The following is a 23,202-nucleotide window of genomic DNA, read 5'->3' on the forward strand; positions in this document are numbered from 1 at the left end:
CCGCTTCAGCGGGAAAGGTAACAGCGTTCCGTGCACCTCGGTGTACAGTCATGCCGGCCACATGACCACGGAAGCGTCTTCGGACAGCGCTGGCTCTTCGGCTTAGAAACAGGGATGAGCACCACACCCTAGAGTCGGACACGACTGGTTGGGGACACCTTTACCTTTACCTTTAAAGCAAGGGTGGGAAATTCATGGCCCTCCAGATGTTGTTGGACTGCAATTCCCATCAACCATAGCTAGCACAGGCAATGGTAAGGTATCATGGGAGTTGTAAGCCAAGCCATCTGGAGGACCACAAGTTGCCCACCCCTGTTCTAAAGTAATCCTATCTAAGCCCTGATGGCACTATCAAATTTTAATAAAGTTGTAGTAAAAAGATTGTTCAGTGTTTTATTCATAAGAGAAATGTTTTCAAATTGTAAGAAGCAGAGGTTTTTCCACAGCTGGTTACATCTCTCTTTTTTTGGATTTTCCATTCAAAGCTCTCACTTTGCCTGAGCGCATGTATTCCTGACTTTGAACCCCTTACTGTCAGATGGCATTGACTTGATAATGGAGCCTGACCCATTTATCAAGAGCTAGTTTGTATTATAAAATAAAGCTACATCCCCTGGACCACTGTCTGGAGAACAGATACTTCCAATGTGTACCGAAGGTGGCCATTCCCAATCTAGTTGAACTGCATTCTCAGAGAGAAGATCCAACACAAACACAAAGGTTTGCTCAGATTTTGGTACATCATGATAGCGTTGGAGCAAACAAATTATACTGTTGAAAATACGTCCACAAGCAAAGGTATAGTTTAAACCAGATGGTGCAAAGTGGGGGGAAATGTCTTCCTTTTAATGGTCCTGTGCACACACAGGTCTATTTTTGTAAATATTTGGTTTGGATGGGAAATAAACACAATGGGCTGGATCCAGACTTAAGTTAGTTGAATTTAGAAACCAATAGGAGTTAAGTCATAACTAACTTGTCCAATTGCTTTCATTGGGACCCAAGTTCAACTAACTGTCTGGATCCAACCCATTGAGTTTCAGCAATGCCAGTTGTATAAGTTTAGCTTCTGTGGAAAACATTAGCAAGGTGTGCGGGGAAGTCCTGAAAACTCATTCAACTTTGTGGGAGTTGGCTTTCTTCTCGGTACAAGTGGTAGTCTCAGTTTAGTGTGGTGTTAATGCTTCCCCAGGCATTGTGTTTTGGCATGTATTTTGTCCATTCTTCTGCTGTATTTGTTTACTATCTGTCCACAGGTCACACAAGATACAGTATAAAAACATTCAGCGCATTTGAATGGAACCCCTGTTGCTTAGTGGACTTTAATGAGGGTTCCACTGATCCAGTAAACCTTCTTAGAGCTGTTGAGCCTGGCTAGTGCAGTTTGTGCACTGGCTTCACAGTTTTCTAGATCACTTGTGTAAGGCTTCTGTAGCTGTGAAGCTGGCCTGAATCCTACAGTCCTTGCTACTCCATGTCTGATGTAAATGTATTTCCATGCATTAATGATCATGCTGATGTACCCCAGGAAAGTTCTGTAGGGATTACTTGTATATTGTCCTTGGAGTACTTTTGAGTGTAAAATATGGATAGCAAACCATAGTTTTTGCAAGCAAAATTGATATTTTGATAGCAAGCAAAATATGGAGGATGATCAGCGCTGGGTCCAGCTTTCTGGGAGTCCTTGGGTAATGTACTCCTCAGTGGGTACTCCCTCCCTAAGTGGGCCCACTTCTCATTTTCCTCACTGCTGTTGCCACCACCTGTTTGCTTGGCTCCTAGGCCCAACCTGAAAAAGAGAGGGCAAGGTATGTGGAGATTACTGCTCTTTCTTCTTGCTTCTCTTGCTGCTCTCTTGTTCACCCAAGGAGGGCAGCAACAGCAACGGGAAGGAGGAACAGGACCAGGAGACTCCAGGGGATTGGTAGCAGGCCAATGATTATTTTCATCTTTAATCTCTAAAATGCCAAAGAAGGGTGGTTCATAGCTTTACAACATTAAGCAACAAGTTTCTTCTCTTAGCATGTAAGAATCTAAAGAGATGCACCAAAGCTTTGTATACTGAGTGGATTTTTATTTTTTTTAATTTACTGTTTGATAAACAAAATTCCAAACCTCCTTCCAGCAAACATAACTATTTTTTTTGCCATGCTTTGGAAATCATATACTGGGTAACTTCTATAAAGACAAGTAAATGTCTTTAGTTAAAAACATTTAAAAAATAAGCATGCTAACCACAGAACAGTACTTTATATCTTATTCAACCAGCAACAGTTTTACATAAAAAAATCCACTTTTGAATGCTGCAACAATTCTTTGTATAAATAGTTGTAAAGAAATGAAGAACAGGTTAAAAGAAAATAATTGCAAGGAGATAGAAACTTTACATAAACTAAGGAAATATAAGTCAATGTAGTAACTTTTGTAGGTATTGGCTATTTGGAAATAAGGATTTATAAAGCATGTCTAGCAACACTACATTAAAATTTCTTTTAAAATAATGTATGACGGAGAGCTACAGGAAATGAGCTTTCAGCATTGTAAGAGGAATACATACTTGTTTGAAAAGTTGGGCATTGACAAACTGCAAGGTGAGAGCTTTGACCTGAACTGCTAGATCTGATCTTCATGTGAGCAGTTGGCTTGCCATGTCTTTTAATTCTTTAGTTTTAAATCAAGTTTTTCTGTAGCCCATTTAAGTGTCAGTTTGGTAGCAAAGCCTGACAACTTCCCGGCCCAGGATTCCTTTTGATCAGGATTTACATACAAATCATTCTTGCCGTGGAATGTGTGATACTTCAGCTGCTGTATGTGAGACACTCTTCGGGCATATCCCCTTAGCTGCTCACCCACCCTGACCTTTGGGGAGGCTTAGTGTGAATGGAAGATGGCTATCCTAGTAAATATGATGGGGGTGGGGTGGGGTGTGAGAACTATTCCTTTGCTCCTGCCTGAAACTGGTTGCATGTTGTTTTTACCTAGATGGACATCAACCCGTAATCCTGATTTTTATTTCAGAAAGAAACCAGATGGTTAGTGTAGAAGGTCACAGATGTACCAGGGACTGGGTTTTAAGCTGCGAAATCCACACAAAGGATTCTGGCAGTTCACATTTTCTTGGGCTTTCAACAAAGTCTTTGGTAACTTTAAAGGGTCTTCTTCCTGCATGACTAAACCCATTGAAAGTTTAAAGAGACAGCTGCCTTAACAAGCCTGAAGATGAAAACTTTTTAATTTCTTCAAAATCTGCTTCAGATCCTTTCATATGGTTTGAAAGTTAAATCCCAGGAAATAGTTAACTGTCATGAAGGCATACATTGTACTCCCAATGTCTGTGACATTGAAGATACTATGTAATGTATGTTGGATGTAATATGTAGCCTGTGCTTTTCACTGACTGGTACTAATCTGTTATGAACATTTAACACAGTAAATTCATAGGAGAGGGGAGGGCACACCCATAAACGTCGGTCTCTAAAATAAAGCAAAATTGCATCTGCTTCTAGAATAGCCTGAGCTAGAAACAGTCTAGGCAACTAGTATAGAACTGGCATCCTGAAAACAGTCTTTACAGTTTTCTTTTAACTTAACTTTCTTTTCTTTTCTTGCTCTTGAATTGCTAGTTGACCAAGAACATCAAACACGTGGTTGTATTGAGAGGCCAAGCAGTGCCTTCTTTGATACAAGCACGAAGTGTCTTGCTGCTTTCTCTTAAATGTTGTTTACTTGTGAGGTTTTTTTTTTCTTATCTGCTTTTTGGATGATTTATATTCTTCATGGAGTACCAAATTTACTCAAAATTATTATCTCAGCTGGGAGTTAGCAGATCTTGACCTTGTGAGTCTTCTCTTGGCTGAATTTAGACCTTGTTTAAGAATAGTTCAGGTGAACAAAAAGCCAGAAGGGAACTTGGCCTCTGGTATCTTCAGTGAAGACACAACCCATAGAGTTACCATCTAATTCAGTCAAGACAGACAAGAAAATGCTTTGGGAAATAATTTGGGAAGGGGCTTGCACTTTTCTTGCTGCATCTTTGGGAAGGGCAGTCTGGAAGTTGTCCTGCATGAGCCCCACTTAAATGGATGACTTCTGTACTCAGACTTTCCAAGTTAGAATTCCTTGGAAGTTATTTCACAAGGCACAACAAACAGACTATCATGCACTGCAGATTTTTAATTGAATTGTTAATGACTCTAAGAAGTGACAGAACACATGGAAAAATTTCCAAGAACTAGTCATGGGGAGCCTTTTCTCTCACTGTTACAAAACAGAAGATACCAGGAACTTGACAAGTCCAAGTGTCTGAGGCCAGGGGACTAATTGATAACAGGCAGGCTGTATCCAAGGTCCTTCGGCAGTAATTGCAAGCAGAATCTGACTCTCTGATCTCACCAGTGGCATTCACCATGCCAGAACCAGCCAGAGTTTGACAGATTGCCTTCCTGCAATAATAACTTAGGCATGTTGCTTTTCTCACATGAGGCCACATGTCCCTCCCACTGGAGAGAATGAGTTTCTGCTTTTTTCCAGAGGCTGCTGTTAAATGAAACAATTCAGTTCTAGTATATAAGCCATATATTGTTCCAAAAGGAAGGGGGAGGGAGTGATCTAGATAGCCACTTCCCAACATTCCCTCACATTTTTTAACAAGACTGAAAAATACATCCCTGGAGGGGACTATGCATATAAGAGGAGTCTTGATCTTCAATAGCTGGGAACACCAGGGGTAGGGAGAAAGCTTAGCCCCCCCCCAATGGTGCACCTCTTTACTTCCTTCCATATAAGTGAATGGTTGCCATTCAGCCCTATAGGAAAAATAAAAGGGTTACACTTGGATATTGTTGCAGAATGCAAACCTGCCTTTTACCTAGGCACTGAGAATCTGAATCTCACTGACAAAAGGGATGCTGTAGTTGGGTGCAATGTGCATCTGTGTACAGAGGATGCAGACACACATTACACCCCTTCCAATATACAAGCCCACCTTCCATGCATACTCCACACATAGGATGGGTGCTTTGCTGGTGTGTCTATAAACAAAAGCTATTGCTGTACCCAGATGGCAATAGTAGCATAATTACTGTTCGGACCAACTAAAAAGTCACAAATTAGTATGCACGTTTTTGAGTTTGCCAGAACTCTTCTTCGGGCTGGATGTTCTAGAGCCCGTCGTTCCCACAGCCCATAAAAATATGAAAACTGGAGGGGGTTGGAGATGTTACTGGACAGAGCAGAAAGTCCACATCTGCAGTTTGAAATAGAATCATAGAATCATAGAATAGTAGGGTTGGAAGGGGCCTACAAGGCTATCGAGTCCAACCCCCTGCTCAACGCAGGAATTCAAGTCAGAGCATCCCTGACAGATGGCTGTCCAGCCTCGTCTTGAACACCTCCAGTGTGGGAGAGCCCACCACCTCCCTAGGTCATTGGTTCCATTGTCGTATTGCTCTAACAGTCAGGAAGTTTTTCCTGATGTTCAGCTGGAATCTGGCTTCCTAGATTCCTAATATCCAAGTGTAACCCTTTTATTTTTCCTATAGGGCTGAATGGCAACCATTCACTTATATGGAAGGAAGTAAATAGGTTCAAGATAGAATGGTGGAGGTCTTTTGTGGACAATTATGTTGGACTGTATGTGTGTGTGTTTCATTATCTGCTTTCTAGATTAACATTATTCTTTGTATAGCACCCGAGAGATTATTTGCTCACATGAATGATTCTCTAAATTAGAATTTTTACAAATTGTGACCTTGAAAGCCTTCCTAAATTGAAAGGTGAGGCATGGTTAGAGGAAACAGTTTGGGCCACCTCCAAGGTTATGAACAATTCATCTGAGTAAAAAGCTAGAGATAGGCTGTTCTCTTTGCCCTTGGCACCATAAATAGAGGGCTACATCTCACAGAGCTGCCTAGTTACACAAAACCCTAGGCTGAATAAGATATTTGAAGGTATGACAAACCTATTAATACTTTTTTTACAAACTGGTGGAGGGAGACAACAGCTACTCTGGATGTAGTCTGCTCCATTCTTGGTTTGTGTATAATCCTCCTGGAGGGATATACTGATGCATCATCACTCACAAGGGAAGGTTAATCTTGGGTTGTGTCCTCTTAAACTCTTAACACATCTCCATGATTGTGGCTCTCTGTGACAGTAACAGATGATACGCGTAAGAAAAAACATAGAGCGTGTGACCTCTTGCCTTCCAAATTGTATCCCAGCCCAGTTGGTGTTGTGACTTCAAAGTGGAATCATATTGTTAGAATTCTCAGATCAGGTTTCACTGTTTAATAAGCATATTTGGGGGAAGGTAGTGGGAAAGAATGGAAATGAGTTCAATAGTTTTCTTTCTTTGGGACGTGGGGGACAAAGTTTTCCTCTAATATTTAAAATATTTTCTTAAACATATTTGCAACAGGCATGCCAAGAAGGAATATAAATCAACAGTGAAAGTAGCTTGTTCAACACACACACACACACGCAAAAAGACTGCTTTCTGAGAAGTGAAAGCAGAATAGTATATCCTTTCTCGCTCTAGCACAGTATGATTGTTCATTTTCTTTTGCATTAATTTATTGAAGGACACCTGCCTAAATTACTTTCTGTCTCTTGTGAAAGCCTTTGATCTTGGTGACAGTTTGACTGCATTAGGGAGAGCCTATTGGTTAATCCTTTGCTTAACTTGTCCTTTTTGGCACAGCCAGGGGTCTTTCCAAAGATAATCTGTCAGCACAGCCTAAGCCCTAATCAAACAAGGAAGGAAAGATGCTGGGAGCTGCATTATAAGCTGAAGAACTGCATCATGGGATCATTAAAAAAATAAAGAGAGAAAAAAAAAGAATGGGGGGACACATGTGTGTCCATGTTATGTGGAGTTTTGTGTATTTTTCCACCTTGTTTTTTTCAAAAAAGCATAATCAACATGGATGGGCTGCAAGTCAGGCAGAGAGAGGTTGATTAACTCTTTCCCGTCCTGTTGATTTTCACCCTTGTCAAGTTGCTTTCTCACCCAGGGGAGGAGGAAAATATGGGACTCTGCATCTTGTTTCTTGAGGGTAAAAAGTAGCTTAAAGACAGTAATTTAAGCTGAAAAGCAGCAGCTGGGGGAAAGGGTCAAGCAGCCTCTCTCCATCCATCCTTCCTCTGTCCAAATCCACAGCCTGTCTAGGCTGATTATGCTTAAAAAATACAGAAGGAAAAAATCCGCAAAACACCAACATAGTTTGAACCTTCAAAATCTTCTGGTGCGACACTGAACTACTTGCTGGCCTGTTAAAAATGGCCGCTGTTAGCAAATAATCATGAAACCATCCTGGGTTGCTGCCTTTGACTTGGTGCTAAATATTAAAATGCAGAACCTCAGACTGATGTTGTGAGGTACAAGAACTCTTCTTTTTGATATTTATACCCAGTCACCTCCACAGTTCAGAATTAAAATGGCGGCAGTATAAAAATACACCAAAACCAATCCAAAAGGGTGAGCTTGATCTTTTGCATATTTTCCCCTTTGAAACTAAAATAAAGGTACCATACATCATCCCTAGGGGGTCTGATTTCACAGTTTCAGGGGTTAGAGTGGAAAAGGCTTCTGATATAATTCTTTAAGGGCACAATCCTACAGGGATGGCCTTAAGCCTCCAAACTTGGAGGCTTACGGCCATCCAGTGCAGAGTGGGAGGAGCAGCAGAGGCTTTTTCGCCCATCTAGCCGAGGTGTTGGGGAGGGGGAAGGAAGGAGTCTGGGGAGGCCAGAGGATTCCTTGTAAGCCAGCCTCCCCGGTCCTCTCCCTGCCCATGGGAATGGCCCCTTTACCTTCCCTCTGAGGTTGCTTTTGCAACCTTGGAGAGGCAGCTGGTGTGCAGAGCTCGGACTCCTGGGTCCAAGGTCAGAGTGCTGACTCTGAGCTTGGATCCAGGAATCTGAGCTATCCTATCCCTCTGTCCCCTGGACATTGTCTAGGGGCCAAAGGATTGCTCTCTAAGTGACTTTGCTTTTGTAAGTATTAATATATTTCTTCAACTATTTTGTATTTTCCAAACTTGCAGAGTATGAAATCTGAAGTTTGCTTACTTATTTATGTATTTTAACCAAACCCTGATGTTCCTATAATATGGTACCTAAAGATAGTTTTAAGATGTTCTGCTAAAATAGAAATGTGATGTTTCTGTTTTCAGATTGATGCTTTTGTAAAGAACTCGTGTGTGTGTGTGTGTGTGTGTGTGTGTGGTTAATGTGAAAATGCAAGTAAACCTAAATATATATTACTTTTTCCCCTGCTCTCTCCATCAGTTTAACTATGGCTGCTATACAAATTGATGTAAATTTTTCATACATTCCAAGTAATATGAAGACATTAAAACCCTTTGAAACATTTTTCCATTTTTATTTCACTTAAGGATATCAAAGTATTATTTATACAGCTAAATGTGCTGAAGCGTGATACAAGTTGTTAAAGTGCTTGCAGGAAAATTATGCATGTAAAAAACAACTACAGTCTTTCTAAGGGATTAAGTTTAGTACTGAAGTGATACAGTTCCTACTGAAATAATTGATAATCCCTCTTTTGGAAATTAGTACTGAATACTAGTACAGCCTTGAATCTAATTGTGGCTTTGGCTGATAGACAATCAAGTGTAATTTCTAAATAACCAAAGTCAGATACACACATTTAATATATTATCTAATGTGGCCTTTAGAAAGCCTGCTGGTGTGATTTTTGAACAGTGGTTACAGTACAACACTGGGAAGGGCTGTTAGATTTCCCATCTTGCGCTACTGTGCGCTACTGAAGTACGGCACCGAGCTGTTAAGTAATCTGAATTTTCTATTGAAGGTGGCTGGTTGCATTTGTTCTCTCTCTCTGTCTCTCATCCGATGGCTTCCTCTTGCTTACTCAGTTGAAAATGATCCGTAGGCCAAAGGAAATGAAAGGTGGCCAGGCAAAAACATTCTCATGTAACATAGCCCTCCAGAAAGTGTTCCTCAGTCATTAAGCCAGTTCTCCTAAACATCTGATAGTGGAGGCACACCTTTTTCTTAACTGAAATTGGAGGCACACTTCACTCTTAATACCCCCAAAATTTAGTTTTAGCACATGCAAGAATAAAAATTACTTGCAGCCAGAGGAACCATCCCCTGGAATTCTGTGTGAGTTACTGCCCTGGGCAACCTCCTCTGAGGGCAGGTAATTCTGTGGCATTTTTTGCATCAGGAGTGAAGACTGAATGATCCAGTTAGATGTGATGCAGGGAAGTGGCAGAGTTACTTGCCCCAGTGGCAAGTAATTGAAAGAAAGAAAGAAAGGCCAGAGTAGTCATTCATGCAGAGACTCAGTGGGCAGTCTCTTCTGTGGGTGGGTAAGTTACTCAGCGGTTCTCACACAGCACAGTTTAGAACTCATCAGCCAGATTTTAGGGAAGAGGGTGATAATATCAAGACAATTATAACACTGGAAGTAGTAAAACTTTCTGTGCAGGTATGTTTATGTTCAGGACACAAAAGTGAGGAAATCCTCGTGGGGGAGGGGGGCTTCTTTTATAATTTTGCATTGCAAAATATTATCTTCCAAATATTCCTCTTTTGTTTTGGTTCTTAGCTACCTTTTTAAAAGTACACTTCTAGCTGCATAAAAACGGCTTTAGAGTCATATATTTTGAAGAATTATTACAGGGCACTCACAGAGGATTTGTACAATCCTCCTCTTTAGTCAGCATTCTCTGTGATCTGAAGGGCAAGGTATAATTCAATGAGATATTACTCAGACAATTGCAAAGTGCATGATTTTGTCTTAAGTGATTTGTTTGGATAATGTCAGTAAGACTTGGGTGGCCAAACGGTGGTTTGGGTGATGGGAGTGTCGCAGACAGGAAGACTTGTACAGGAATGGGAAAATACATAGGCCTCAGTGTGTCATAGTTTGGTCCATGCTCAGTGGGACACCACTGACTGTTCCCTGGATATGTTGACTACAGGTAAAAACATACCAAGATATTGGAGGCGGGGTGGGTGGGGCTAAATTGAGTGGCATTACATCCAAAGGAGAAAGTATTGTGATAATGGTTGACTTCAACTAAACTAATGTCGCCAGACATTCTCTGGGCAGATTAGAAAAAGTTAAAAAGACAGTGTGGTGTAGTGGTTAAAGTGCTGGACTGGGACTCGGGAGACCTGGGTTCTAGTCCCATGTCGGTCATGAAGCTCACTGGGTAACTTTGGGCTGGTCACTGACTCTAAGCCTAATCTACTTCACAGGGTTGTTATAAAGATAAAAAGGAGAGGAGGCTCATGTTTGGATCGGGCTCCTTGGAGGAAAGGTGGGATTTAAATGTAACAAATAAACAAATATAATATACAATACAAAACAAAACAATAAAAGAATAAAATACAATACAAAATGACAATCAGCACAGGAATAGATAGCAAAAAATAAGAACAGTCATAAAATCTAAAAGCTAAGTCTCTAAAATGCTTAGGAGAAAAGAAAGGTCTTTGCCTGGCGCTGAAAAGGTAGCAATGTAGGAACTAGGTGAGCCACCTTGGGGAAGGCATTCCATAAAGGGGCACCACAACTGAGAAGGCCCTGTTTCTTGTAGCCACCTGCTTAACTACTTTTGGCGGGGGCATCTGGAGGAGGGCCCCCAAAGACGACTGAAGGGTCTGAGCAGGTACATACAGGAGGAGGTGTTCCTTTGGATACTCTGCCTCCAAATCATTTTAGGGCTTTAAAGGTCAGCATCAGCAGTTTGAATTTGGCTCAGAAACAGACTGGAAGCCAATGCAGTTGATGACACACTGGCATCACATGATCACATTGACCAGTCCCAGTTAGAAACCTAGCAGCTCTATTTTGAACTAACTAAAGTTTCTGAGATTACTAGACTGTAATTACATAATCCAATGGTGAGATTACTAGACTGACGAAAACTGTCACCAGCCTATCTCTGTCCAGATAGGGTTGCAGCTGGTATATCAGCCTGAACTGATAAAAGGTGCTCCTGGCCACTGAGGCCACCCGTGCCTCAGATGGCAATGATAGATCCAGGAGTATCCCTAGGTTGTGCACCTGATCTTTCAGGGGGAATGCAACCCCCAGAACAAGTTGAACACAGTACCTCTGTCTTGTTTGGATTGAGCTTCATTTTATTGTCCCTCATCCAGTCCATTACCCTTCTCAGACACTGGTTCAGGACATTCGCTGCCTCACCTGGGTTACACGAAAAGGAAGGGTAAAGCTGGGTGTCATCTGCATATTGATGACACCTCAGTGCACATCACCAGAAAATGTCCCCAGAGGTTTTGTGTAGTTGTTAGATAGCATGGGGGATAAAAGTGAGCCCTGTGGAACCCCATGACACGATTGCCATTGAACAGAGCAGTAATCCTCCAGTATTGCCTTCTGGAAATGGCCATCCTAGTAGGAATAGAACCATGGTAAAATAGTCCCCCAACTCCTAACCCAGAGAGCCATTTCAGAAGTATATTATTGTCATTGATGGTATCGAAAGCCACTAGGTTGTCCAAGAGAACCAACAGGGTTGCACTCCCCCTCTCTCTCAGCAAAGGTCATTCCATAGGGTGACCAAGGCAGTTTCTGTCCCAAAGCAGAGTCTAAAGCTCGTTCAAATGAATCTCGAAAGTCAACTTCATCCAAGAGTGCCTGAAGTTGATTGGCAACCACTTGCTTGAGCACTTTGCCCGGGAAGGGGATGTCAGCAACTGTCCTATAGTTTCCCTCCACTTCTGGGTCCAGATGAGGTTTCTTCAGGAGCGGTCTGATTACTGGTTCTTTTAAGGAGGCTGGTACCTCCCACTCTCTCGAGGAATTTATAACCTCCTAGACCCAACCAGCCATCCCCTCCTTATTAGATGTAACAAGTCATGAAGGGCAAGGGCTGAGCATATAAGTCCAAGTGCCTTGTCTGCATCCTCATGCCTCAACAACTGAAACTCATCAAATACAACTGAATTAGATGGTGCTCTGGATACCACCATTTATGTTCTTTGCCACCTGCACTGCCACAGAGTAGGCTCAGTAATGAGCTCTAACCTGTGTTCTGTCAGATTCAGCAGGAGTCTTTCTCCACTTGCATTCCAATCGCTGTCCCACCGTTTTTATTGCCTTCAGTTCCAAGGTACCAAGGTGCTAATCTGGTTCTGCCAAAGGTAAGAGTGAAGTTGGGCATGATTGTCACAACTGCCTGGGTTAGCTCTATGTCCCACAGAATGACCAGGGCTTTGACAGGAGCACCTGTCATACCAACTGGGAAGTCCCCCAGACCCCTCTGGAAACTCTTAGGATCCATTAGTCCATGGTGGCAGACCATTCTAATAGGTCTCCCACCCCTACAGAGGGGAAAAAGTTCAACAGGCAACGATCCCACCATGACAAAGGGATAGATGTTAAGTCCCCCACTTTTGGATCACCATCTTCATATCCAGCTGAGAAAACGAAATCCAGAGTGTGACTTGCTATATGTGTTGGGCTGATGACATGCTAGTTGTCTAAGCGTCCATGAAATTATCCATATTGGACATTCCTGGCATGAATGGTGAGGTCCTCCAGGACAACCGTTCTGGGAGTCCTCAGCACCAAGTCAGAGACCATCTCTTTCAGCAGGGAGGGAACAGAATCCCTAACCTGTCCCAGGTTCCTGACACCAGATACACTCAAAACAGGGCTTAGCCTTATGGTCACACCAAAACCCTTGGAAGTTTATTTAAAACTACAATAATAGAAACTCAGCTAGAATTTATAATAAGAGTAGAAAACTACCATCAAGTCAAAGAGGATGCCATTATGGTTAACAAGTAGAGTCCCGCATGAAAATGGTGGGAGATATTCTGTGATTTGGGAGGGGGGCAGGAATTCTAAGAATTCTGGGAAGTGGTCTTGCCTTTAAATACAAGGTGACTGAGGGTCTTTCTTTCTTTCTTTCTTTCTTTCTTTCTTTCTTTCAGAAATGGCTTACTGCTGTTTCAGACAGTGGATTTTGAAGCAACAGCAAGGCTTTCCCCGTTTTATTTGTTTTTGATTAAAAAAAACAACCCTTGTCCACCTTGTATTTAAACGGAAGAGCATCCCTTGGAAATCTCATAGACTTTGCCCCCCACCTGAAGATTAATCCAGTCTTTGGGAGGCATTTTCCTAATGGGCTCATAAGCTGGGCCAGTAGAGGGTCCAAAAATTGTTTTATGGAACCCTCCCATAAAGAGTTTTAACAAACTCTGTTTTCCATTGTTTCCCAGAAAATTTAGAAAGCTTGCCTGTGTTGAAAAATGTTGGCTTAATAAGGAGCAGCTATTTGAGTGCTACCGAAGCACTATGTTGAGTATTGTCAGGTCTGACAAAGAACGGTAATGCCCCTTCCCTTTAATTTCTGATTAAGACCATAACAAGAACCCTGCCGTATCAGACTGCAGTCCACCTGTGTGCAGAATGTCAGTTTGGTCACCTGGTGGCACAGGACTTAATTGTATCTAAGGTGGATTTGGGAGTTTCCTGTAGTTGCTGTCTTCCTGTTTAAAAAATAATAAAGGTCTTGTCTTGCTTCTTAACTAGTGTCCCCTAATCCTTCCAGGACACAATCTAATCCAGTATTGTGTTTCCAACATGAGCTAGCCAGAAGATTTTGGGAAGCTCACAAGCATGGCAAGAGCCAACAATGTGATGTGGCTGCAAAAAAGGCAAATGCTATTTTGGGCTACATTAATAGAAGTATAGCTTCCAAATTACGTGAAGTACTAGTTCCCCTCTACTCAGCACTGGTTAGGCCTCATCTGGAGTACTGTGTCCAGTTTTGGGCACCATGCTTTAAGAAGGATGCAGACAAACTGGAGAGGGTTCAGAGGAGGGCAACGAAGATGACCAGGGGACTGGAAACAAAGCCCTCTGAGGAGAGACTGAAAGAACTGGGCATGTTTAGCCTTGAGAAGAGAAGACTGAGGGGAGATAGGATAGCGCTCTTCAAGTACTTGAAAGGTTGTCACAGAGAGGAAGGCCAGGATCTCTTCTCGATCATCCCAGAGTGCAGGACACGGAATAATGGGCTCAAGTTACAGGAAGCCAGATTCCAGCTGAACATCAGGAGAAACTTCCTGACTGTACGACAGTGGAACCAATGACCTAGGGAGGTGGTGGGCTCTCCCACACTGGAGGCATTCAAGACGAGGCTGGACAGCCATCTGTCAGGGATGCTTTGACTTGGATTCCTGCATTGGGCAGGGAATTGGACTTGATGGTCTTATAGGCCCCTTCCAACCCTACTATTCTATGGCAATAGCCATCACCTGTTGTTGATTGATTGGGAATACCTTAGGGGAATAGGTATTATGTTTAGGGGCTCTGGTGGGCCTTTCAGGCTTGTTGATTTTCTTTCACAATCTTGAATTTCAACTCATTCATCCCAGCTATACATAACTGTGCAAACAGTAGCCAATAAGTTGGCTTTGAAGTATGAAGTGCATGGTGTACCACAAAGACCTGTGAATGAATCAAGATAGTCCACCAGGGTTTGACATACCTGTGGTTTGTGGTTATGTACACAGGTCCTCATGTCTGTACCCTATATTTTAAAGGCATGGGGTTGGGTTTTCTAATGGTCAGCCTTGTGTCAGAATAAGCAAAGAACAACATAGATCATGCACAAAGAGTCTTCCCTCACCACCAGTGACTACCACCAACCAGATCCCACAAATTTAGATGAAGAGGAAATGTCTCAGCCTGTAAACCTTCCAGGCGGATTTAATCAGAGGCACTTCTCATCTTAGAAATGTAGGTACTGCTTAGAATGCATAGGTATGATAATGTAAGCCGCCTTGAGTTCCTTGCGAGAGGGAGAAAGGCGGGGTATAAATGCAATAAATAAATAAATAAAAGGGGAAACTTATGCAGGAGATGTTATTATTGCTTTCAGAAGGGGGAGAAAGAAGTTGAAGGGCAGGGGATGGAAGACTTTTGACACCGGTTGAGCTGCTTTGGTATCCTAATGTTCAGAAGCAGGGCTGGTCATTTTGCTGTGGGAGGTAAAGAACAAGATGACCCCGCCCCAATTCAGCAAACAGAAGTTGACCAGACTAGCAGTTGAATCTTACTTCAACACTGGCAATGGACAACATCCACCACGACACCTGAGGGTGGCAGGCTAATTTCAGCAGGTCAGGCCATGTGGCAAACACAGCTCTATTCTCCAATGCCTTGCCGCTCCTTGCTCACTCACCCTTCTGCTGGCTCCTGCTCAGTCAAAATATGCTGCAATGCATGCATCTCATAAGCAGAGCAATGTATCCACATATGCAATGCATGCTTGAGCACGAGGTATGGACTGGCTGCCTCTCTGCCGGCTCACTCGCTTACAAGCCTTTCTCAACAGCACCATCAGTGATGCATTGGGAGAAGGCAGCTAAGCCAGACAGATAGACAGCGAGCCTAGGTCAGCAACAAGGAAGCTCAGAAAGATGTAAACAGCTGCTGGGCATGGGTGTGGTGGCGGCGGGGTGTGAGTGTGCTGTCATTGCTGCTTCCCACCCTCAACCTCTGCCAACTGAGGTGGCTGCCTCACTCTGCCTAATGGTAAAGCACCTCATAGAAGGTCTAAAGATTAAGCCGCTATTGGGAAAGGAATGCAAAGGTGAAAAAGGCTGAATTACGTCCTCTGTTTTCTGTTTCCTTTATATAGATTATGTTAGGCTCATCCTCATCATCACCCTTGTTGTTGTTGTTATGTCTTGGGTGTATTGACATATCCTGGTGGCACCATTATGGAAAATAGAGTTCTGTTGAGGAGAATGTCTCAAGATGTGAGATGTGTGTGATGGTGAAGGGTATAGAGATATGAGGAATGAATTCAGAATAAATCTTTGCACAAATCTTTGCAGGCTTCTGCGATGAACCAAATGTATATGTATTCTGTTATGCCTTCTGTTTTTCTCTCTCTTGTTTCAATTCTACTTTGTAAGTGCTTTCACTAATCATTGCCTAGGAATGTGAGAATGGATGTTTGTTTGGTTTTCCTTCCACAGCATGAGGCCTAGGGCTGTGAGCAATGGCTGCGCAAAGACTCCAAGCCCCAAGATAAGGAAAAAGTTTCAAGAAGAACTGAGAAAGAGGGGCCCCAGGCAAATAAAGCCTAAGTGCAAAATAGCAGGATGCCTCTGTTGAGCCAGGGCTGACCTTGTGAGATAATGATGAAGCACCCAGATCTGTGAGACACTTAGGGCAGCAACTTCTCAAAACTGGGTTACGCTGCTTATAGGTTAGCTACAATTTGAGAGAACAAGGTACAGCCTAGAGGAAACCCCCCTAGGATCCAAGAGTACATGAGAGAAAGCAAGTTGGAGAATATAGCAGAACCCAGGACAGCGTGCACACACCCAAACTCCAGTCCTTCACCCCTACATTACACCCTGCCCTGGCCAGCCTCAGGTTGTACGTGTGAAAGTATGAATGAGTAGTAAGCTACTGCATTTCCTCAGGATGTGGGTGGCATCCCCACACCATCTGCTGTCTTGGTAAATAAAGCTTTAAACATGAAACTTTGGTGTGCTGTTTCAACTCCGCCTCTAAATGGTCATAGGAGCATCATCACCTGAGAGAGATGTCTCTTTAAATTTGTAAAACCTGGGACACTTCCACTTGTTTGAATATTGAAGAGAAGATATATTGTTGTAGTAGATAACAGTTTACAACTGTGAAATAATGTATGGAAATACAACATTTTCTTTGTGAAATATAGTTTGAGAAAATACATTTGGGTGAATAAAAAAGAACCCCTGCCTTCACCTGTTCAGGGAGCCCAGCTTCAGGTTGCATCTGGACTGTAGACAGAATACAAAGAGGGGCTAGGGGCAGACAGCAAAAGAGGAAAAAAGAGCACAACTCTGGAAAGATAATTATTACACAAGGGTTACTATATATTCATTCTTTATAGTCCAGATCAGCATTTTTTGCTGAAATTAGTTTGTAAGGTAGTTTGAGGCTTCTTGTAATCCAAACTGGGCCATTTTCAGTGATGTCAGACTTAACTATTTGCCATGTGTCCTTCTGTCCACACATCTAGATCACTTCCTGAGTACTCCCACAAGTAATTATAGAATCTAAATAAAAGAATCAATGGAAAAATGTACAGTAGTGTAGTGTAGTAGCCAGGAATCCCTAGTTCAAACCTCTCCTTGAAATCCCTGAATACCACAGAGCCATGAAATTCCTGGATGGCCCTGGGTAAGTCCCTATTTTTCAGCCTTACTCTTTCATCTGACAAGACTGTTAAAATAAGAATCACTTAAAGAACCAGTTTGGACCAAAATGATTTGACTGCAAGATCCCAAGAAAAATATACCTTTTAGAAAATAGGCAAATGAGACTTTTGGAAGTTTGTTTCTTCTTGTACTAAATTTGAAATAGTTTTGCAAATATGGGTGATGGGGTTTTTTTAGGTGGTGTTGATGTCTGGGTAGTTCCTGAGGTTTGACACTGTGTTGTTCAAAAGTTCTAATAAAATCTTCAGAGCACCATCAGGATACAGAAAATACAGCATTTTCTCTTGAGCAGGAAATTATCAATATCAGGGTAGGAAAAAGAAAACTGTTGGCCTATCATTTATTATACAATACTTAAGTGCTGTCTAATAACCAAGGTTCTCTGGGTTGTTTACAGTAAAAATGTAAAACCATAAAAAGTACAATAGGAACATAAAGTCTAAAACAGAATAAAACCAACAATAGCATAAAACCAACAACAGTGCAAAGAATGAACAACCCACCCACTAAAAGTCGTTAAGAATGAAAGGCCTGGGAAAATAGAAAAGTCTTCACTTGGTGCTGAAAAACACACAATCCAGATCCCCTTCTCTGACAAGGGCTATTGGAGGCAGTTACGTTTTCAAGTAGCTGGGCCCCACACCAAATGAAAACACACTCCTTGTGATCGCTGTGGGGACTCTGGGATATGCCCTCAGGTCAGGCATGGTCTAGCAAGATAGGAGGCAGTGTAATCTAGCTCTGACCTTGCCAGCCCTGGGCTATGACAGTGCACCCCAAAATCCCCTGGTATAGTGTGGGGGATTCTTGGTCCATTTCTGTCTTGCACTTCCTTCTTCTTGTCACTGCTTCACCAGTTCAGCGTTTAACATCTATGTGGTGTTTTTGAAATTGAAATCCTTCAGGGTGAAAATGTTTGATGAGGCTGGATCATCCATGCAATCTACTCACTGACAATCACTGACAATGAACTGTAGCTGGATTTTTGGATATGCTTAGTCTCTTGGAGTCATTTGCAAATCTACAGAATTCATTTGAATTAAATGTTCTGAAGTGTGTGAACAACTCCAGGAGATATTGTCATGGATGCAAAAAGTTAATCAGAATTAGTCCAGTGGGGTGTGCTTTTGTTTATGTTTTGTTGAAAAGTTTTCAAGATTTTTTACAGGAGGAGATTTTATACAACAAGAATTCAAGACATATAACAGTAGCCTCAATTTGTCTCTTCTCAAGATGATTGACACGTGATTAACCTTCTAGGGGCTGTATGCCAGGGGTGGGTGGGGCCAAAGGAGAAGGTGGGCAGCGCCAATGCAAAGCCACATACACACCCCATTCTCACACATGCACATCCATCTACCCACACAAAATAATCCATCCACTTATACACAGGTTTACACCCACACATCCATCCATTTGAGGAGAGAGGCAGTGGTATGGAGACAGGCTTAGGGGAACGATCGATAGGTGCCTAAAAAAATTATATGCTTAAAAGTGATATGCTTAAAATATCACAGTTTTAGCTTACCCTGTGTTCTTAAGAGAACCATTTTGGATGAAGTGATTATTTCACTACTGCTTTCATTGTTCATTTAAGTTCTTTAAAACCCTAGGGTGCAATAAACCCAAGCATTGTTCAGTGAAATACATTATCCAAGTTCCACTTGTAATTTGGTGTAGAGAGGTGATGTCATGTTGCTGTTTCTTAAGACACATAAGATGGCAACCAGTATGCCGGCCTCTGGTGGTGCAACAATATGCAACGTGTGGAGTTTCCAACAACTCTCAACCATTTTGGGTAGCTTTCAGCTCAGATGACGAACTCCATGTAAATCAAAAGCTTGCATACTTGTGCACCAGTAAATCTAAGAAAAATACTGTGACATAATTGCAATGGGATGTTGTGGTGCAGTTGGCGTAAAAGGACTGAAAATGGAGTTGGCTGGTTGCACAAAGAAGAGTTGCGTTAGTGGTTACTAGTCATAGACGTCACTTTTTAATTTTCAGAGACACTTCGCTTTGATTACCAGATGCTCGGGGTGTATAGGAGGATGGATATTGTCATTGTGCCCTGCTTGTGAACTTCCCTGGGGCATGGGGCCGGCCACTGCTGGTGGACAGAATGCCGAGCTGGATGGATCACTGGCCTGGCCTGTCATGGCAGCACTTGCATTCTTCCCCTATTGTCTGGAGCGACAGGGAAATCGATCAACCTGGGGCATTGTTTCCAGTAGGTCCTTTTAGGCTAATTTATTATTTTCCTTTTCCCCAACCAGCTTTTACTTACCAAACGTTAACTCTTTTGCTTGATTGCTAACTCTGGGGCATCAAACCCGATTTTTTTCCTTGAGTGCAGTGTGTGATTATCCAACTCACAGTGCTCAGGAAAAAAGAGGTTTTGTTTTAATAAGCAGTTTGCAGTTTGGCACACAATGCTGAGGAAAGCAACATTATCTCCAGCAGTAAACTCTGCACTCATTGCAAAGCTTGACAAGAAAATGATTGAGTCTGTTTGTTATACCTTTGTGGGGCTGCCACGGCTGCTGATGGAAATGTTGCTGTTTATTCAGCAATGCAATAACACTTTCTGTAATTTATGGATGCACATTCCCCAGATTACTAAAGGTAATATTGTTGACTAAAGGAAAGTATACGAATGGATAGTTTCAGTTGTTCCTGTCCTTATAAAAGTGATTGACTGTTCACTTTGCACAGGGAGGAATTTGCACAGGCTTCTTCTCGCTTAACAATTACAGATTTCCCTTCCTCTGACAGTTACAAATAACACTGATGGTTGCAAGCGGCAAAAATTTATTGACTTGTGCAAGTCCAGAGAACAGGAACCTAGAATTTGGGCCTTCTTGTGCATTATTTTGCACATAACCGGTCGGTCTCTTATTGAGATACGAAAAGAGTGTACCTGGGAGGAGGTTCTTTCTATTAGATCTTTAAAGATTGAGTATGCAGCCTTTTCTGTTGAGGAATTCAAAATCTAAAGACCTGTTTTGTCTTCTGAAGTGTAGTGTAGCTTTAACATTTTCTACCTTCAATTGATTCATCTTCCATGGAACCCCTAAACATCTGCCATGGACCACCAGCGTGCTGTAGAGCATTCTGGGGCATGTATTAAGATGCACATGGTCAATTTTATGCAGGACACTGGAATGCATATCTCATAGTTAAGAATTGTGGCCCCTTTGACAGAAAGCTTAGCCACCAATGCTCTAGGACTACTAGCATAGTAGCATTTATTATCACGTTTGAGTATTAAGCCAGTTGTTGTTGTTCAGTCGTTAAGTCGTGTCCGACTCTTCGTGACCCCATGGACCATAGCACGCCAGGCCTTCCTGTCCTCCGCTCTCTCCCGGAGCATGCTCAAGTCCATATTCATTGCATCGGTGATGCTATCTAGCCATCCCATCCTCTGCCGTCCCCTTCTTTTGCCTTCGAAACAAATCTCCAGCAATGCTTTGGGGTTGCTTTTCAGTTTGCTACATTTTGTGGAGGCAGGTTGGCTGATTCCATATTTGCCTATTTGAAAAGCATATTTTATTAATATGTGCAAGTTCATGAGCTGCTACTGACTTTCCTTGCGTTTATAGATCCAGCAGAAGGACTATCCTGTGTCTGCGAAACATAACACTGGCTATTTTAGAAGAGATGTGTATCGATTCACCTATATCCCCCCACCTCCCAATGTAACAGGTAACATATTAATACCACCAAAGGGTAAAATGAGGTAAATTTAAGTAAGAACTTGTTTCCTTCATCTGAGAGATATTGGTACAGGTTCTCCAATCCTACAGTGACTGCTGGTAGTACAAAATGCATACATTTCCATGCTGTGTTTTTGCCACAGTTTTCCAATCTCTAGTAGTTCTGTAAAGTTTATATGCTAAGGTATGAGAGAGCCTTGCAGGTATGAGTGACAGCACTGTCCATGCCCCTGTTGAGAAGTGTATTTAGAAGAGTGACTCATACCATATGAAACTACTTTACACCAAGTTTGACCATTAGTCCATCTAGTCCAGTATTGTATACTGGACTAGGTGGGGTAGGCAACTTGTGTCCCTTCAGATGTATTGCCTACAACTCCCTTTATCCCTCACTATCCTCACCAACTCCCTTTATCCCTTGCCAGCTTGCTAGGGCTAATGGCAGTTATAGGCCAACATATCTCGAAAGCCACAAGTTACTTACTCCCGGGCAACTAGTAGAAGCTCTCAAACTGTACTGGCCTTTCCTAGCACTGCTGCCTGAGATGCTTTTCACAGCAGATTGGGAACTTTTGCATGTAAAGTATATGCTCCATCAGGCCCCCTCCCTATCCTTTTCACGGTGGAGAAAAGGCTGGAAACATTCTGAACCTTCCCCACCTTGGTGCCCTCCAGATATTTTGGACTGCAACTTGGCCAAGCTTGCTGAGGTTGATGAAAGTTGTAGTAAAAAACATCAGGAGAGCACCAGGTTTGGGAAGGCTGGATGGCTACTACTTCCAACCTTTTGCATTTATCTGTTCGGGAAGTCTCCAAAGATTGATGATGATGAACCCAACAGAGTCTCTGTCAAGGTTTCCCTTATGACCTGGACACCCTGAGCAACTCCTTAAGGATCTCTTGCCTCCTTAAGAGTCCCACCTTCCTTCTGTTAAACTTCCCCTTCCCTGTAAAGTACAGTTTAGGCTGTAGATGTCAGGAATGCCCCTGTTGTCTTCTGAGCCCTCCAATAGGCAGAATCAACAGTCAGACAAAAGGGCTGCTTTCTAAAGCTTTAACCTAATGAGGCTTACAGATGCTAATTGCCTGAGACTCAGAGGAAATACAAAGGAACAGCCTACCAGGGGTTTCTAAGGGTTAGGATGTCAGTTTGTCTCTGTTTGGAGAAAAGCACGGCAACTCTCTGAACTTAAGGGGTAGGAGGGGAAATTCTCCCCCTTCCTGTGGGGCCTTGGGCCGCAGCTGCTGATGTTGAGCCAGACGGGCTGAGCGCCTCAGCTCAGCTCCCGCAACCTCTCGCTTGTGCCTGCACCTCGTGTCTAAAAGCTCAAGTTGTACCTCCCTTTCCATGCCATGGTCAGTATTGCTCCCAGGAATATGAGCGGGGGGGGGGCTCCCCCCTCCAGCTGCACCTCTGAAACCTGAGAGAGTTCCTCTCCCATGGACTCTATCTCCTTATCAGAATCAGAGCTACTTTGGGACTCTATGGGCTCAGATCTAACCCTGACAGTAGACGTGAGGTGACTTACACTCTAGATACAGGGTTTAATCACAACAGTTTACTAGTAGATCTAAAATAAATTACAGCTAAAGGTATTTATACAGTAGAGCTGAGTGATAGAAAAGGCATTAAAAGAAAAGAAATGTTGCGAAATGCAAGTTCCTTTACCCTAGCTTCACTTAGACTTTTCTAGGCTTTTTCTTCTTGCTTTCTCTTTAGACTCTGCTCTCACTTTAGGCTCTGGCTTTGTCTGCTCTTATTGGCTGTCTCGCTCTGTTTATATACCCCCCTCCCTCAAAACTGAAAGTACTGCTTCAAACTTACAGAAATGAAATGTAAGTGGAGAAATGAAACAGAACCTTCACCAGAGAAATGAGACTACTCTTCTCAGGGTTACCCCCTCCCAACAGAAAACTCCAGACCTCTAAGCCCCTGCTGCCTCTGTAGGCCTCAAACCTTCACAGTCTCCAACTCCCATTAGCCCGAGCCAGCATGGCCAGTGATCAGGGATGATAGGAGTTGTAGTCCAACAACATCTGGAGGTCCACAGGTTCCCCATGCCTGCAACTGGTGTGTGTGTGTGTGTGTGTGTGTGTGATGGAACTAAACATGCTAGTCATGCATTGATCTGCTTATTAATACAATTGGGAAAAAAACTGAATGGCTGTTTAGTATGTGCCAAAATACAAGCAATTTAAGTTTAAAAAATAATTCCAGACAGTCTTTTGTCTA

The 23,202-nt window shown here is 42.6% G+C and overlaps 1 protein-coding gene and 1 long non-coding RNA gene across 6 annotated transcripts in view; both read left to right on the top strand.

Moving 5' to 3' along the window:
• The window catches only part of LRMDA (leucine rich melanocyte differentiation associated), a 1,351,091-nt gene that overhangs the window by 100,852 nt on the left and 1,227,037 nt on the right, over positions 1–23,202 (top strand). The window lies entirely within an intron of this gene.
• Positions 33–23,202, top strand: part of LOC146350566 (uncharacterized) — a 29,167-nt gene continuing 5,997 nt past the window's right edge. The window contains exons 1-2 of the long non-coding RNA XR_014789315.1: positions 33–19,483; positions 20,856–20,958. This is a non-coding gene — a long non-coding RNA (uncharacterized LOC146350566). The remainder of the gene's footprint in view (positions 19,484–20,855; positions 20,959–23,202) is intronic.

This window comes from Heloderma suspectum, chromosome 3, assembly GCF_057233095.1.
Source record: "Heloderma suspectum isolate Gila_16-S chromosome 3, 16-S_ref, whole genome shotgun sequence".
Taxonomy (NCBI): domain Eukaryota; kingdom Metazoa; phylum Chordata; class Lepidosauria; order Squamata; family Helodermatidae; genus Heloderma; species Heloderma suspectum.